The following is a 15,343-nucleotide window of genomic DNA, read 5'->3' as shown; positions in this document are numbered from 1 at the left end:
TTTAACATAAATAGTACTATATTAGTCTGCTCAGGCTCCCTAACAGAATCCTCCAGACTTAGTGGCTTATACAGCAGGCATTGATCCCGGAAGTCAAAGATGAATGTGCTGGCAGTTGGTTCGTGGTGAGAGCTCTCTCCCCGGCTTGCAGATGGCCATGTTCTTGTTGGGATCTCATCTGGCCCCTTCTCTGTGTGCACACACCCTTGGTGTGCATTCCTCTTAGAAGGACACCAGTCCTATTGAATTAGCCCTATGAATAAGGGCTCCTTATGGCCTTATTTAACTATAATTACCCATTGAAAGGTCCTCTCTCCAAATACAGTCACACTGGGGATTAGGGCTTCAACACATGAATTTTGTGAGGACCCGATTCAGTCCATAACAAGTCATATATACAGTGTCAGACACATAGTAACTTCACAATAAATACTAGCTCTTATTATGTGAGAATTTTACTTTTCTCTCAGATGTGTATATGAGTCTTACTTTCCACAGTTATTGTTTTGGTTGGTTAAAAACTCCAATTTATAAGCAGAGGCACATTTACATAAGTAAACCCCAATTAATGCATTTATTGAAAGTGACAGTGAATGAAGTTTCATTCTAGTGAGATGACTTAAATGCAGGCATGGACACTTTACCCATTCTTTTATGTAATGTATTTTATTTTTTCATTTTTTTAAAATTTAAATTCAATTAATTAACATATAATGTTATTATTGGTTTCTGAGGTAGAGGTCAGTGATTCATCAGTCTTATATAATACCCAGTGCTCATTACATCACGTGCCTTCCCTAATGTTTATCACCCAGTTACCCCATTGAACCACCTCCCTCCCCTCCAGCAATCCTCAGTTTGTGTCCTAGGATTAAGCATCTCTTATGGTTCTCTGATTTCATCTTGTTTTATTTTTTCCTCTCTTCCCCTATGATCCTCTGTTTTGTTTCTTAAATTCCACATGTAAGTGAGATCATATGATAATTGTCTCTCTGATTGACTTATTTTACTTAACATAAAACCCTCTAGTTCCATCCACATCGTTACTAATGGCAAGATTTCATTTTTTATGGCTGAGTAGTATTCCATTGTGTGTGTGTGTGTGTGTGTGTGTGTGTGTGTGTGTGTGTGTGTATACCTCATCACCTTTATCCATTCATCTGTCGATGGACATCTGGGCTCTTTCCATAGTTTGGCTATTATGGACATTGCTGCTATAAACATTGGGGTACAGGTGCCCCTTCAGATCACTACATTTTTATCTTTGGGGTAAATACCCAGTAGTGCATTTGCTGGGTCATAAGGTAGCTCTATTTTCAACTTTTTGAGGAACCTCTATACTATTTTCCAGAGTGGCCGCACCAGCTTGCTTTCCTACTAACAGTGTAAGAAGGTTCCCCTTTTTCTGCATCCTCGCAAACATATGTCATTTTCTGACTTGTTAATTTTGCCATTCTGACTGGTGTGAGGTGGTATCTCATTGAGGTTTTTATTTGCATTTCCCTGATGCCACGTGATGTGGAGTATTTTTTCATGTGTCCGTTGGCCATTTGGATGTCTTCTTTGCAGAAATGTCTGTTCATGTCTTCTGCCCATTTCTTGGTTGGATTATTTGTTCTTTGGATGTTAGGTTTGGTAAGTTCTTTACAGATTTTGGATACTAGCTCTTTATCTGATATGTCATTTGTAAATATCTTCTCCCATTCTGTAGGTTGTCTTTTGGTTTTATCGACTGTTTCCTTTGCTGTGCAAAACCTTTTATCTTGATGGAGTCCCAATAGTTCATTTTTGCCTTTGTTTCCCTTGCCTTTGGAGATGTGTCTAGCAAGAAGTTGCTGGTGCCAAGGTCACAGGTGTTGCTGCCTGTGTTCTCCTCTAGGAGTTTGATGGATTCCAGTCTCACATTGAGGTCTTCCATCCATTTTGAGTCTATTTTTGTGTATGGTGTAAGAAAATGGTCCAGTTTCACTCTTCCACATGTGGCTGGCCAATTTTCCCAGCACCATTTGTTGAAGAGCCCGTCTCTTTTTCCATTAGATATTCTTTCTTGCTTTGTTGAAGATTAGTTGACCATAGAGTTGAGGGTCCATTTCTGGGTTCTCTATCCTGTTCCACTGATCTGTGTGTCTGTTTTTCTGCCTGTACCACACTGTCTTGATGATTGCAGCTTTGTAATATAGCTTGAAGTCCAGAATTGTGATGCCATCAGCTTTGGTTTTCTTTTTCAACATTCCTCTGGCTATGCTGGGTCTTTTCTGGTTCCATACAAATTTTAGGGTTATTTGTTCCAGCTCTGTGAAAAAAATTGATGGTATTTTGATAGAGATTGCATTGAACGTGTAGTATAGATTGCTCTAGGTAGCATAGCCATTTTAACAATATTTGTTCTTCCAATCCATGAGCATGGAACATTTGTGATCACCAAACCAACCCTATAAGAAATATTAAAAGGGATCCTTTAAGCAAAGTACCATAGACCAGAAAGGAGCAGAGACAATATACAGAAACAGTGACTTTACAGGTAATACAATGGCACTAAATTCATATCTTTCAATAGTTACTCTGAATGTAAATGGGCTAAATGCCCCAATCAAAAGACAAAGGGTATCAGACTGGATAAAAAAGCAAGACCCATTAATATGCTGTCTTTAAGGGACTCATTTTAGACCCAAAGACACCTCCAGATTGAAAGTGAGGGGGTCAAAAACAATTTATCATGCTAATGAACATCAAAAGAAAGCTGGAGTGGCAATCCTTATATCAGACAAATTATATTTTAAACTAAAGACTGTAATAAGAGATGAGGAAGGACACTATATCATAATTAAAGGGTCTATCCAGCAAGAAGATCTAACAATTGTAAATATTGATACCCCTAACATGGGAGCAGCCAATTATATAAGCCAGTTAATAACAAAATTAAAGAAACACATTGCTAACAATACAATAATAGTAGGGGACTTTAACACCCCCCTCACTGCAAAGGACAGATCATCTAAGCAGAAGATCAACAAGGAAACAGTGGCTTTGGATGACACACTAGACCAGATGGACTTCACAGATATATTCGGAACATTCCGTCCTAAAGCAGCAGAATACACATTCTTCTCGAGTGCACAAGGAACATTCTCCAGAATAGATCACATACTGGGTCACAAATCAGATCTCAACCTGTACCAAAAGATTGGGAGGATTCCCCGCATATTTTTGGACATCAATGCTTTGAAACTGGATCTCAATTACAAGAGGAAATTTGGAAAGAACTCAAATACATGGAGGCTAAAGAATGAATGGGTCCACCAGGAAATTAAAGAAGAATTTTTAAAAATTGATGGAAACAAATAAAAAAACAAAACTGTTCAAAACCTTTGGGGTTCAGCAAAGACAGTCCTAAGAGGGAAGTATGTAGCAATACAAAATTTTCTTAAGAAACAAGAAGGGTCTCAAATGCACAACCTAACCTTACACCTGAAGGACCTAGAGAAAGAACAGCATATAGTGCCTAAACTCGGCAGGAGAAGAGAAATAATAAAGATTAGAGCAGAAATAAATGAAGTAGTAACCAAATGAACAGAACAGGTCAATGAAAATAGGAGCTGGTTCTTTGAAAGAATTAATAAGATTAATAAACCCCTGGCCAGACTTATTGAAAAGAAAAGAGAAAGGACCCAAATAAATACAATCATGAATGAAAGAGGAGAGATCACAACCAAGACCTAAGAAATACAAACAATTAGAACATATTATGAGCAACTAGATGCCAACAAATTGGACAATCTGGAAGAAATGGATGCATTCCTAGAGATGTATAAACTACCAAAACTGAAATAGGAAGAAATAGAAAACCTGGACAAACCCATAACCAGCAAGGAAATTGAAGCAGTCATCAAAACTCTCCTGACACACAAGAGTCCAGGGCTGCATGGCTTCCCAGGGGAATTCTCCCAAACATTTAAAGAAGAATTAATACCTATTCTTCTGAAGCTGTTTCAAAAAATAGAAATGGAAGGAAAGCTTCCAAACTCTTTCTCTGGGGTCAGCTTTACCTTGATCCGAAAACCAAAGACCCCACCAGAAAGGAGAATTACAGACCAATATCCCTGATGAACATGGATGTGAAAATTCTCACCCAAATACTAACCAATAGGCTCCAACAGTACATAAAAAGGATTATTCACCATGACCAAGTGGGATTTATTCTTGGGCTGCAAGGGTGGTTCAACATCCACAAATCAATCAATGTGATATAACTACATAAATAAGAGAACGGACAAGAACCATACGATCCTCTCAATAGATACAGAAAAAGTATTTGACAAAGTACGGCATCCTTTCTTGATTGAAACTTTTCAGAGTGTAGGGAAAGAGGGGACATACTTCGATAACATAAAAACCATCTATGAGAAACCCGCAGCAAATATTATTCCCAATGGGGGAAAACTGAGATGTTTTCCCCTAAGGTCAGGAAAATGGCAGGATGCCCACTCTCACCATTGCTGTTCAGCATAGTACTGGAAGGCCTAGCCTCAGCAATCAGACAACAAAAAGAAATAAAAGGCATCCGAATTGGCAAAGAAGTCAAACACTCTTTGCAGATGACATGATACTGTATGTGGAAAACCCAAAAGGCTCCACTCCAAAATTGCTAAAAGCCATACAGGGATTCAGCAAGGTGGCAGGATATATTATCAATGCACAGAAATCAGTTGCATTTCTATACACTAAGACAGAAGAAAAAGAGATATTAAGGAGTCGATCCCATTTACAACTGCACCCAAAACCATAAGATACCTAACCAAAAAGGCAAAGGATCTGTACTCAGGAAACTATAGAATACTCATGAAAGGAATTGAGGAAGACACAAAGATATGTAATGTATTCTAAAAGGCCTTCAACTGTAATCTTGTATAGTACGTCATTGTCAGCAAACTATGGCCTGTGGGCCAAATCCAGTCTGTGACTTGCTCCTATACAGCATGTGAATTAAGAATGCTTTTTGCATTTTTTAGTGTTGCAAAAGAAACGAACATGCACACACAAAGGAAAAATGAATACATGACTGAGGCCTTCCGTGGCTCACAAAGCTGAAAATATTTACTATTTGGCCCTTTACTAAAAGATCTTGCTGACCTCTGCTCCATGGATGGAGTTTAACCTAAGCTCTTCAGATATGTCCATTTCTTGTAATGTGAGCACCTCAGCTTTCCTCTGCCCTGAGCAAAGTGTCCCTTTGTCTTCCCCAAGCATTTTCTTTCTATCTTATTTATTTTGGGCAGAAGTAGTCTACAGTCCCTGTCATGTCTCACCAACGTCTGAGAAAGAGGCTGAGTACAATTTCACCTTTTCCTGGTTACTGGGACCCAGTGATGTCCTCAGAAGTGCAGAAGGATCACGGTGCTTTGAGTTACTTTTTCTACTCACTATCTCCTATGGTCAGACTGGGCCTGCTATTTCTTGTTATTGTTGTCTCTCCATCTTTGAAATCTCTTCTGCTTCCTATCTGCCTTGGTCTGGGAAAAGGAGAAAAAAGAAATAACTATTGAATACTTTTTTATCTATAAGATTTCATTAGATTCTTCTCATATGTTGGCTTCTTTAATTCTTATAGTATGACTTTATGGTTAAATGTTATCATTTCTACTTTACAGATTAAGAAAAGGGTTAATTTACCTGAATTCAAGCCCAAGTCCTTCCAGCTCCAAAATTCAAGGACTTCCATCAAAGAAACCCGAAAACCTGACTGACTCGAACTGTAAGTAACATTACGTGAACAAACTAAAATGGTACTTTTATAAATAGTGCCCAATGTTGAAGTGTTCTAAGACATCCGTTTTGTTTTCTTCTCAGTATTTAGCTATGTTCTAGATAGTTCAGTTGTCTGACAGACAACTTCCAAATTAGTGAGGTGCTGTGATAACACTTTGCTTGTTCATATATATCTTTGGACATCATTCATTCAATGAATGTTGAATGTTTTTCAAAAGCAGCTCATATCTGAAAGTATGGGAAAGGATATTTATTGAGATGGAGATTTACTTTAGCTCTCTTTGCATATTTCTTTCCCTGTGAAGAGCAAGTGGGTCTCATGGTTCTCTCTTGTCATAGGGAAGGATGGGATTCCAGGTGGAAAGCAGAAATGGTTAAAGAGATTTCTTTCCTGGATTTGTGGTTCCAAAAGCCTGAGCTCCTTTAGCGTCCTTTGCTAGGACAAACTAGTGGGGTGGAAGTGGGGGACAGTCCCAATAGCTAAAAGGAAAGAGAGACCTGTGTTGTAGAAGAGGGGGTTGGTAGGGTTTTTGTTTGCACATGTTACTTAAAAGATCAGGAAAAGCTAGACGTGTGTGTGTGTGTGTGTGTGTGTGTGTGTGTGTGTAAATTTAGAGTTAAGGTCTGGTGGCCACACTAACAGATCCCATTGAAGCTGTGATGGGAGTTCAGAAGTACAAAGGAGATGGTGGTGTTTCATTGTGCCAGGCAGAAGAGAGATGGTTGCAGATTGGGGGCCACCCTGAGATGTGAAATGTGTCACTCAGGCAGTGGTGACCTTCTCTGGCATAAATCATGGTGGACTCGGTTCACAGCAGCACCTGCCCCATCGGAGGTTGGAAGAGTCATTTGATTGGAACGCTGCAGAGAACTCTCCTTAGCAATGTGTTTATATGAAACTTTCATCCACAAACCCAGAAATACAAGATAGACCATACTACTTTATTGCTTTTAAATCAAAATATTTTATCTTTGAAACTCCATCTCAGTAATTACTGGGAGTGTCTCTCCTTCTCTGGGTTCCACAAGAATATGAAAAATGTTTTGTGGTATCTAGAAATTTTTTGTAGTATCCAGAAATCAGGGAAAGAACTCTCTTATCTTTAGGTCACCATTGTGAGATCTAGTCTCCTCTTGCTCCCAGCCAGTGGGACTTTTCAAGCAGCCATCTTAAGAACTTCCTGTTGCTTCAAAGGCCAAAGATATTTCTGTAAATACACAGATTTAAGAACTCAGATTCAACCATAATCACAGGATTACTTCTAAAAGTATTATTTATTGCTTTTTTTTTTCCTATTTATAAACATATAATTGATCAAAGCAGATGAGTAAAAAATCCAGAGAAGTGCAGAGAAAATAAACATTAATACCTGTGATATGTTTTCTTCTAAAAACTTTTCCCCATCTAGATTTGTTTTAATATGCGGAGGTGATATTCAAAACATTGAACCACCTGCCAAGTTTAGGCACTGACCAATCAGAAAAATAAGTTCTGGCTGACAGTGGAGAAGGATCTTGAATCCCCCTTCCAAGCTCCCTTTTCAGACTTTACTTCACAGCTGCTTTATCTGGAGGAGGTCCAGATTTGCCATATTTGGGGGAAGCCATGTGTGCTGGTGGTGGTGGTATTGGTGAGATTGCTAGTGCCCTGGATATTTACCAACTGATAGAGAAGTCCTTTAGTAGTATGACAACTAGTATGGGTGTATAACCATCTGTACCAATATGTACTGGTGGAGTTATTAGCCTGGAATATACATAATTCCTTATAGTTTGGGTTTACCCTACTTAGCAAAATCTAGTAGACATTTTCCTGTGGCATAATATGTTCCTATAAATGAGAACTTTGTAACTGCAGCTAATCTTTGGTGATGCACTATAGGCATACCTAGATGATGGATGATTCCATCTCCTCTTGCAGTGGCGGGGTGGACATGTGCTACCAGGTTCCAGAACCAGTCACCTTCAGCCACCTTGACTTGTTTGCCCTAGTGTGATATAAAAATACTGTCATTTGCTTCATGTGTCATGGTGTGAAAAGTGTTGGGAAGAATCGCTTCACAACAAGGTTTTTAATGGGAACATATCTTCTCATTATATGGCTATAATATGGTTAACTTAACCAACCTCCTATTAGTGGGCTTTCATCTTGTTTCTTATTTTTTCAATGTTTTATTTTACTTCTAATGGACACACTTAAACATAGATCTGATTATTTTCCTAAGACAAGTTCTCAAAAGAGGAATTTTGGTATATTGGGTCCTATTTAATACTTGAACACAGAGTATCAAATTTCCCTACCTTTCTAAGTACCAAACCATACAGGCTCTAGATCTAGACTACTGGTGTGTGCATCCCTGTTCCATCCCTTCATTAGATGTGTGTCTCAGTGTAAGGGGCAGAGGGAGGGGGAGAAGCAGACACACCCCCCCCCCCCATGAGCAGGGAGCCAGACGCGGGGCTCAATCCCATGACTCCGGGATCATGACTCGAACCAAAGGCAGACGCTTAACCGACTGAACCACCCAGGTGCCCCTAGTTTTTGTTATTTTAAAATTTGCCAATTTTTGCTCCCGCAGAAATAGAGAATATCTTTTCTCCCATAATCCCAAAGGCACTGGGAATTAACTTCTTTATAATCATTGCTGTAATACCATGGGTACTTAAAGATTTTCCTTTTAGAAAAATGCACTTTAATCACTTATGAGATTAAACATGAGATTACCAGTCTTTGATAGACATGTTATGTTTTGTCTTTTGTTCATTTTCTATTATGCTGTTTGTCCAATTCAGAGATATTTTTAAAAATGGAAACGTTCTGGGCGTCCTAGGCAGCCTATTATGCCATTCGGGGTAAAATAAAAAAGAGAGATGCCAAAGTAATCGGAACCTCATGATGTGCTCTACATAGGGAGTTTCGGTTTTACAGCCTTGGTTGCCCATTGTAACCACCTGGGAAACTTTAAAAGCTGCTCACGACCGGGCCACACCCCCGAGATGGTAATTTAATTGGTCTGATTTAATTACCTGGCGTAGGGATTGTTGAAAGCTCCCCAGATGATTCTAATGTTCAGCCAAGACTGGTGTAGGGGGGTACTGATTGATTCAGGGTCAGTTGGGTGTGTCTGTGGGGCCGGGTTCTGGAGAGAATGACTTTCATAATCAGCCGGCTCTCCGGGCCAACTGAGTCAATTGCTACCATGTAAACAAGCTACTAAACCTTCTGACTAGACTGCAAGCAAAACATCTAACTCTGCTGGGCTTTGCAATATCTCAACATTTCTGCTCTGGACAGTTACTTTCACTTTCACATTTTCTTTTTTCTTAAAAACCAGACCCAATGTTACACTTGCATTTTGGTGGTAGAAAACATCACTACCTAGCAGATACTCATGTTCTTGACTGTTTCTTCTGCGTTGTGTTGCTGTTGATGAAGCAAACAATCACAAAAGGATTAAATGCATACAAAGCAGGTTGGATAATATGCACCCTGTGTACAACAGCTTTGATCTTTGGTCTACTTCGAGTGTAAGTGTCTTGAGATTCAGTATTTTAAGAAAAGACTACTTCACTTGGACTAAAAACCATAAACTGAATTTGTCCTTCAACTGGGAATATTCAACCACAATGTGTTTTCAAGGAAAAGCTTTAAGAATAGCTTCAGAGAAGTCAGAAACCTAAGAGAAGGACAAGATGCTGATGTGTTAGGAAAGTCTACGGTTTTTGCTTCTGTGGTTTTGAAGATGTAAATAGAAACAGCTATAGCAAAGAAGTTCTATAATTAGCTCTCATCCTGGTTCCAAAAGTTGCTTATTTTAGAGCTATTAATAGTATATAAAAACCACTGTTTAAAACTCTTGGTTTGGATTTTCTGGTACTTTAATGAAAAAATTAGCATTTTCAAGCTGTGTGGTTTCTCTAAAGTCATGTGCTACAGCAGTAGAAGTCCTCTGTTGCTGAAAGGTTTTGGGGAATGGTGAATGCTCCAGTAATTTTCTGCTTCCCGGGCATAGTTTTCTCTGAGAGTCAGAGCATGAGTCTAAATCAGAAATTAAATAAATTACTGATCTAAACTGTGGGTCTAGTTATAGACAGACCCTGGTATTTAGACCAAACAAATGTGCTCTTTAAACACAGTGACCTTACCCAGTTGTTCTTCCAAAACCACAACAGAGAACAGTCTTGCTCAGTTAATCATCTCTGCCTGAAGAAACCACCAGCTAGGAGGGTGTCTTTCAGAATACATTCGGCAGCAGGATGAGGCAACCACATCCTCCCCGAAAAGCAAATCCCCCGTATATCCCCTCAATCCAAACTGCCAGTCAGCATCAAATCCCTTCCCTGAGCTCACCGAATGTGTTGTTTCATTACTTGTTTTTTCAGTTGGGTGAATCCCTCGTGGGTCTAAATCTTATAGGATACAAATCGAATCTGGAGAAAGACTGAATAAACCTCTACCACCCCCAACCAAATTTTACCGAGGTGCAAAGTAGACCAGGAGGGCCTAAGAGACACTAAGCCGTGTCCATGATGGAAAGAATGGATATTAATGGAGTCAAAGAACACTTATGGAATCCTTGAGTTCCCATTTAATGTTTTGCTAAGTTTCAGGAAAAAAAATGTTAAGCAGGGTTGGCTAATAGAATCAAGTGAATCAAATCGAGCTACACTTAAGTTACTCTTTACACGCCAGGAAAAAAAAAAAGTTCTGGATTAGCCTCTTGGACATGAGATAGGGAAAATGTAGCCCCGTGTGCCCCATCATATGCAGAGATGGCAGGGAGCCTCAGAGAACACCTTCTAGAAATCAGTCAAGTAAGATTCATTCTGCAGTCTTCTAAGAATTCAGGACACTGATGATCATTGTGTGATTCCCCTGGACTCGCTTGAACCCACCCAGTAGGGACTGAAAACTTCCCAGCAGTTGTTCTCAAATTTTATTTCTCAGAATTGTCTGTAGAGATTTTTAAAAAAAAATTACCCATACCTGTAGCTTATCCAGGAATGTCTGAAACAGAATCCCTGGTCGTATGTATTTTAAAGAAATACTGTGAGTCTTTCTGATGCATAGCAAAGCTGAACACCTCTGAATTTAGGCAAATAGAAAGGATCAGGTTTCCCATAAGAAACTAGCTTTTCTAAGGGTTGGGGGACTAGGGATTTTTGAAGATTGGTTTAGATCATCTCAGCAGTCCCTTCAGCAGACCTCAAGTCCTTCGAAGTGTTCTAATGAACAAGATGGTCACAGAAAGGAAACTCTTTAATTGTAAAGGGTCTTTGAACATCAAAGAGCTTGTGCACTTGAAAGCAGAATTCCAACCAACTTTTTCTGTAAGAATTAAGTCTGGAGATGACTTTTGTTTGTAAAGTTTGCAATTTTATTAAGAAAAGTAGGATGACTCCTTCAATTACTCTAGACAAACTTCTGTTTTCTATACACATACACTGCATGTAAATATTTTCCTGTTTTTATATATTTTGTCATATATCATTCCCAAGAATGTTTCCATTAGAAATTGTTTGCCCAAATAGGATCGTAAGTTCATAAATAAGTTTTATACAGTTTGATGAAAAGGAGTGAATGGAGAAGGAGGTTAGATAAATGTTTATTGAGCTCTTCATGTGTATTCTTTTAATAATGGATTGGTTATCGCTCTTCTCCTTTTGCTGTTGGAACCTGAAGTTCAGATTAAGAGAAATCTCCAACATCATATAGTTAGTAAGTAATAGAGTCAGGATTTAAACTCAAGTCTGCTGATCCCATAACTCATATTTTCTAAATTGCATTATACTAGGACAATCAATAGAGAGGCAAATGTCCTTTCTTGGTCCTTGAAAACATATCGTTTAATGATTTATATCCTGGAGGACTAATTCTGTATTCCCAGTATGGCCATAAAGATTACACGATTGGATAGCTAATAAGACTTTTTCATCTCTCCTATTTTCCTATTTTTCATGAAGGAGTATGTAGACCTTTTAAGGAATCTTCAAGGAGGGGGGAGTCCAGTATTTTAAAATATCTATTATCTTCTTATCCAGCTAAGAAATAAGACAAAAGAGAAAGGTAGATGAGAGCCCAATTATTGTCCTTATTATGGACCAACTTTAGACTGAAGGCTGTGGCTTATATCTGATGGAAAGCGGGCCTCCAAGAATTGAATCCCAGTTTTAAACAGACTTCTCTATCCAGGCACAGGCAGTTCCCATAACACTGGAAGCTTGAAGGACCAGAGATACATGTCTGCCTTCTCTATCCAAGCTTGCTGTTAAGAGAAAATGAGGAGGAAAAGTCTAGATCTCTCTAAGTCACCAATCAGATCAGTTACTCCACCAGCAGTAGAGAAACTCGAGCATTGCTACAGTATGGATCTGCCCGCATACGGGAAAACCAAACACCAAAAACACCAGAGGTAAAGAAAGAGTGCTTCTCCTGGACAGAATACGATGTCAGGAAGTTTTTCATATGCCCAAGAAAAACATGTAAGGACACATCTAAAGTTAAAATTTATTCAGTGAGTTTAAGGAAGAAACAAAAGGCTCCCCAAATCCCCATATTTCCAGTCCAGTTCACTAAGAGGGAAGGTGAAAACCCTCGGGTGGAAAATCATTTCATATCGGTGTTTCTCGTATACACTAATAGAGCAAATATTGAAACTCAGGGATTGAAATAATGTCATTCAGTGTCAGAGAAGTTAATAATTGGGACATTTTTAGTGTCCTTAAAAAAAATCCCATGCTTGCTTTTTGTTTCCTTCATCTCTTTTGTAAAATTAGCTTTAAATTAAGATATCTTTGAAGAAACATACTTCACAACAGAGACTGAAATTCCTTTTCACCCTGAGCCCTCAGTTGTGTATGAAGATTGAGACCCAGCAGAGCCAACGGCATCGTCTACTCAGCTTTAGATGTTCTTTTGCTGCTTCATGAGTATGTTTGAAGTCAGTAGTTCCACCATTTAATATTTATACATGTGTGGAGTGTTATTTGATCAGCTGATAGTCTACTTACACCAGGACACAAAAAGTTAATTCATAACTAATATACATCTAATTTGTTAATGAAATTTAATTTCTAACAAAGTCTTAACTCTTCATGAGTTTTTAGCCTACACTTTAAAAACGATGTATAATATTAAGGCAGATTTCTGAATAATTTAGGCCAACCTCCCTGCCTCATCCTCCTAAAAAGTTTTTCTATCACTTTCTCTAAATTTGAGCCAGTATTTGTCTGATGTAACATCTCAAAAATTATAGAAATACTAGAGCTGGAAGTCAGTAGGTCCAATGCCCTCATTTTATAGATTAAAAAACCCCTTGGACTTAGAAAGATTAAATGATGTGACAAAGATTGTGAAATAACTTATTGGGTAGAGCTGGAGCTAAATTCTTCTAACTGCTGAAAGGATTTTTCAGCAGGAGTTGCCTTATTTTTCAGTTTATTTCTATACTACTAATTTCCAGTTTAAAAAATTCTAACCCCTAGGATGATATTTCTCAATCCTTGTGTACATTTTTTATTTTTTAAAACATCTTGTGTGATTCTACAGAATGAGGGGAATGGTTCTTTTATTGCTTTGATTGCGTTTTTACAGCCACATACACAGAAATCACATGATATCAAAAATCTTACAAAGCATGTGGTTTAGCTCCATTGGGCTCTGATTTTAGTCCACAATACTAACTTCATGAAAGATATGCATGAAGCACTTTCCATCCGCTGAATGTTTCAGTGCTTGCCTTTGTTTTCCCAGACTTGCTATTTCATTTGGATTTCACTCTCATTACCTGCATTTCGTGGGGGTCCCTTTGCAGTTTCCACGGGTACACTTCAGATTGGGAAATCACCTCGGGTTACAGAGTTGGGTACGGTTATGTTTATTTACTGCTCTTTGGTTAAAAAGCTAAAATGTCCCTGCCTGTTCATTACATTAGAAGATGTTTAAGTCATGTCCTAAATAAGAAGGGGCTTGTTTTCCGCTTGGCTTCAGGTAACTTCGAAATCCCTGGGGGTGATCATGTCTGTTCTTGGAGGTTCTCCTTGCAGTCTGATCGTGTAAAACAAATCTGCTGCTTCTCCAGCCGGACTTGGAAGTCTCTCCTTTCTCTCTTGTTCCCACTTGATTTAAAAAACCTGCTGCTCCAGATCAGACAAAAACACTCCTTTACTAGCCAAACATTTTTGCATTGACCGAGGTTCTTTAGATGGTTAAATTTATCTTTCAAAATTCAAAATCAGGTTTCATCAATCTCAGCAATGATTTCCATCAATATGATGCAGTCGCTATGCTTTTGCAACAGATAAACGTATGAATAAGGGTACGTGTGTTTAGAAATATCTTGATGCAAAATGCAACATAACATATGTCAACGCAGTGGGAAACCACTGGCTCCAAAAGAAGTGAGCCTGATTTTCTGACCCACTGGTGAGAGAGTTGGATGAATGTAAAAGAAGCTGTCAGAGGAAAGGGAGGCTCTGATAATCCTACCCTTCCCCAGAGCACATCCGCTTCAATATGAGAGCACAGAGGAGTGCTGGAAATGGACCCTCAGTTTCCTACCACTCCGTTCACGGCTGCAGCACCAATGTCCTGGGTACAGAGGGAGCGGAGGCTCAGTCAACACCCCCCAAGCTGTCAGGACAAGGAGAAGTTGGAGTTATCATCTGTGAGCCAGATCTACTCCAGCTAAAATAATCACATAATTGAAGTAAAACTGCATTGTTAACACTGAATTACTGATTCATGTCTCCCTTCCACGTGTATGGTTCCAGCCTATCAACCTGAATTGGCAATCCAGATGCACTTTCCTTCCTTTTTTTTTTTTTTTTTTGGTCTTTTCACAATCTTCACCCAAAACATATTGAGTGGAATTTTTCAGGAGCTGTTAAGGAGCCAAAATGTATGCTAGATGCATTAGGTTTATGTCGGATCTAGGATCTAAGGGAAACAAGAAATCCAGGAAAAGTTTCAAAATCAGACTGAGTCTAAGAGGAAGCAGTCTTTGGCTTGGTGCCTTAATGGACAGCAGGAATGATGCAGAGAGGATTATAAGTCACTCATTCCCCAATTAGATCTCATTTTCCCTGACGGCACAATAAAACCGTGTCTCCACACAGCAGTAAAATTCATATTCCACTGATCGGTCAGGTTCTTTATTGCTGATTAGGTTTCTGAATAAAGAAAGTTCAGTAGTAGCCATAATGAAAAAGCTTCAAATGTGATGGATGGTGAGAGTTGAGCCTTGCTTAATAGTACTATTTTGGTTAAGGTCTTCAAGACTGTTGCCAAATTGAACTTGAAAAAGCGTTTCCGCATATGCAACCTGGCCATTTTCACAGCACACGAGCTATTGGACCTGAAGCTCTGTGGACAGAGCAGAGTCATGTGGGAAGGTCACTGGCAGCATGGCATGTGAGAACAGGCAACAGGTCTATGCTGTGGCCCTGACCTGTCCAGAACCATTCACATCATTCCATGGTGGAGAGAATTACCCTCTCAGTAACGTAGGAAGTTGAACTTGAGTTCTCTGGGCAAAAGTGCTGCGGCTGTAGGAACAGGATAAAGTAAATGCACTAA

At 39.0% G+C, this 15,343-nt stretch overlaps 1 protein-coding gene across 4 annotated transcripts in view; it reads left to right on the top strand.

The window, feature by feature from the left end:
• Positions 1-15,343, top strand: part of LOC123784489 (uncharacterized) — a 402,614-nt gene that overhangs the window by 24,008 nt on the left and 363,263 nt on the right. For all 4 annotated transcript variants that reach the window (XR_006777469.2, XR_015722034.1, XM_087856553.1 and 1 more), the window contains exon 2: positions 5,649-5,752. The gene's annotated coding sequence lies outside the window, so the exon portion shown is untranslated. The remainder of the gene's footprint in view (positions 1-5,648; positions 5,753-15,343) is intronic.

The sequence above is a fragment of the Ursus americanus genome, chromosome 27 (genome assembly GCF_024610735.1).
Source record: "Ursus americanus isolate L20-20 chromosome 27, mUrsAme1.1.p, whole genome shotgun sequence".
NCBI classification, from domain to species: domain Eukaryota; kingdom Metazoa; phylum Chordata; class Mammalia; order Carnivora; family Ursidae; genus Ursus; species Ursus americanus.
Note: the sequence above shows the minus strand (reverse complement) of the source record. Positions and strands in the feature narration are given on the sequence as shown.